Source organism: Dermochelys coriacea, chromosome 9 (assembly GCF_009764565.3).
Source record: "Dermochelys coriacea isolate rDerCor1 chromosome 9, rDerCor1.pri.v4, whole genome shotgun sequence".
Lineage (NCBI taxonomy): Eukaryota > Metazoa > Chordata > Testudines > Dermochelyidae > Dermochelys > Dermochelys coriacea.
The window spans coordinates 7040520-7043914 of NC_050076.1; positions in this window are offsets into that span (position 1 = coordinate 7040520).

Sequence of the window (3395 nt, forward strand, 5' to 3'; positions counted from 1 at the left end):
CAAGTGATGAATTTGGTCTCTGGTGTTGTGGGCCTAGCTTGCTTTCTGTAAGGTGTGGTCCTAGCTGGCTTAGTTTGTGCATGCAGGTTAACTTCTGTGCTGCATGTACCCTGGCTAGGCTTGAAAGGGCCAGCAGGGCAGGAAAAGTTTAAAATTAACAATTCATTTTCTCTGGAACAAAAGCAGCCTGGTCTGCACTAGAGAAATTTGGTCTCTGTGTTTGTGTAATAAAGTAGATTCTGGTGAAAAGTCTCTGTGTAATTTGCACATTCCATGAGCCAGACTGGTTTTTAAGTACAAAAATTAACTCTTCTAATTAACACCCTCAACATAACTAATAGAAATCATTAATAAATCACAAGAAAAGTAAATCCATCAGAGGACTGAAAGCAGAATCCAGCCCTCGTCAAAGTGCCTGATAACAGCAATGGCTAGTAATCACTGACCCATCAACACATCCACAGCTCTGCTCTCTATAAGATCATTCCTCATCCAAATGAAAAGAATGGGATCATTAATAAAGGTCATATTTAATACATAAGGACAAGCCCACCATCAGCACAAAGGTGACCAGATGTCCCAATTTTATAGGGACAGTCCTGATATTTGGGGCTTTGTCTTATATAGGCGCCTATTACCCCCCACCCCCTGTCCTGATTTTTCACACTTCCTGTCTGGTCACCCTAGCACAACCCATAAACATAGGTTAGATATTAAGAAAAAATTTCTAACTATAATAATAGTTAAGCCCTGGAATAGGCTTCCAAGGAGGTTGTGGAGTCCCCATCACTGGAAACTTTTAAGAACAAGTTGGACAAACACCTATCAGGGATGGTCTAGGTTTACTTGGTCCTTCCACAGCCCAGGGGGCTGGACTGGATGACTTCTCAGGGTCCCTTCCAGCACTACATTTCTATGATTTTATGATAAACAATCTTAATAATAAAAATATATAACATTTATTTCACCAATATGTGTGATGCATGCCCAATTCTACATCATGGGTTTGAAAGTGTGTGAACAGACCATTTTGAATCTGGGCAGCAAGCCAAGTGCAAGTTGTGCTAATATACATATTTTTATTGAGCTTTAATTAAATTTTAGGTACCATATAATTACACAATCAATCCAAGGAAGAGGGGATGCAGCTTGCCTGAAGGAAAGAACTGATAGTGAGAAAAGAGGAGAAGGGAAGAAAGGCAAAAGTGAAGGAAAAGATGAATGGTCCAGCCCATGTGTGTTCAGTGAATGAAGATCATGTCAAGTGGAAGAGCGATACAGAGATTTACAGTGTACAACAATGAATAATAAATGTCAAGGGATAAGACCATGGCCTTGATTCTTGGCTGCATTCAGGCTCCTGTAAGATACAGTGACCATAAAACAGCTGGATCCCCACAGCTGGGAATTCCTCTAGGGTAGGGGAGATTCCCCAAGCTTTATAAGGCTGGCAGAGTGACTCTGCGCTTACAACCCTTACAACCCTGGCATAGGGATGTGCTTGGGGGGAGGCCTAGGGGAAAGAAAGGGCATGTTGGGAGCAGGAGGAGTATGACCAGAGCTCAGAATTGGGGCCCATATATTTTCCAGCCAAATCCCAAAGTTCACAAGTCGAGTCCTTTATGTGCAGGGATGCTGAGGTTATCCTAGCCTTTTAGCCACAATGGAAGCACAAAAGAGTCATTGTCCTTGACAGTGAAGTCTAGAGACCTTGTGGTCACTTCTGGCATAAAGAGCTGTGACATGCATGGGGCCATCACTTGGAGAATGAGAGATGTCCTATGGCACCTCTCCTCTCAAAATCCCTTGGTTGCACTAGCATAAATAACAGCATTGGGTGCAACAGCTTGTCTGTCCAGCTGCATATAGGTTGTTGCAAGCCCCACTGTCTTCTCAATCTACTTTGCATTGAAAGACTTCATCTTTGCTTTTGCGAATATTAAGCAAAATATAGCAGGCACATATTATTGCTACACAGTCACTGAACTGTCATGGCAGGTCAGCAGAGTGCTCCAGCTTCCTTTCAGTCTCTCAAAAGCACCTTCTACCGCAATCCTGCATCTCTTGAGGGTATAGCTGAATTGGTGTTTCTCCAGGTTTGTGTAATCAGGGAATGGTTACATGAGTCATGGGAAAAGTGGGTATGCAGGGGGTCACCCAGCAATGCAGTGGAGATGAAGACACCATTAATGGCCATTTTGTTTGATAGAAAAAGAGTCCCCCGCAGTGACTGCTCTTGGAAGGTCCAGAGTTCTGGTAAATACTTGGCTGGGGCACTCTATGTGGATAGCCAGGGACTTGCATCACTACTGAGTAATACATCTGTCTGTGAATGAATTGCTGGGCTTACTGGAATGTGAACAGAGAATGGGCACATGAGTTCCATTGAAACCTGCTGGAATCTCAATTGTCTAATCACTCAGTTATCTCTGGCACATTAGTACTGGTTGGAGTAAAACCACCCCTGACTCCTCCTCAACATCAACATCCACCATGTGCTTCCCAAACGCAGACTGGCACCAAAGTAACCAGAAATTACTTGGGATAGCCAGCTTCCAATGGGCAATTGCTATTCTCTGTTCTATGGTGATTAGAGCTCTTATGATCCTGGTTTAGTGCTGCCAGTGTTGGGGCTAGCCTGCCACAACAGAAAAGCCTCTTTCTTCCTCCTGAAGTAATACAGTCATTGCTGGTCATCCCAACTGCAAAGAGCAACTCAATTCCACTAGTGTCTGGTCATTGTCTTCACCCAAAAGTGCTGTACCATGGGTAGAAAATGATCTGCAAATACTACATAGATCTGGCTACTCCAGGACAGGTGGATGAATGACCATTGTCACAATAAGTGTGAGGGCCCTAGTCAGTGTCTCTGGATCTCCCCAAGTAATGCTGGAGCACTCTTAAGTGCCTCACCTCATCTGCCTCAGCCACCTCTTGACTGCTCTTTGAAAGCGCCATCAGAAACCTTTCTTTCCACACAAGAAGTGAGAGCTGCGTGTCCCACCTGGCCACCATTTTTTAAAAAAAGGCTTGGAATTGAGGTTCATCCCTGGAAAATTATGGAAGCTTCCCAAGAAATTTTGGGAGTCTGACCTCTTTCTCCACAATGCTATGAGGCTCCCAGAGGGCCATTAAAAATCTTCCATAAGGCACTGTGTCAGGGAGGAATGCTGGGAACTGTGGGATGAGTACCCTGAAAGTAGAGCCCTGCAGTGGGACTGGATTCCCGCAGGTCCCACAGGACCCGCTGCCACAAAAGCAGGAGAGGGTAAAATGTACTTTATAGCAGGAGGGATTGGGTAGGCAAAAAAAGCAGACTTCGGGAAAACCCTAAGTCTCTCGTCTGTTTGTCATGAATAGAATTTCAGCAATGTAAAACAAGTTTGTCTTTTTTT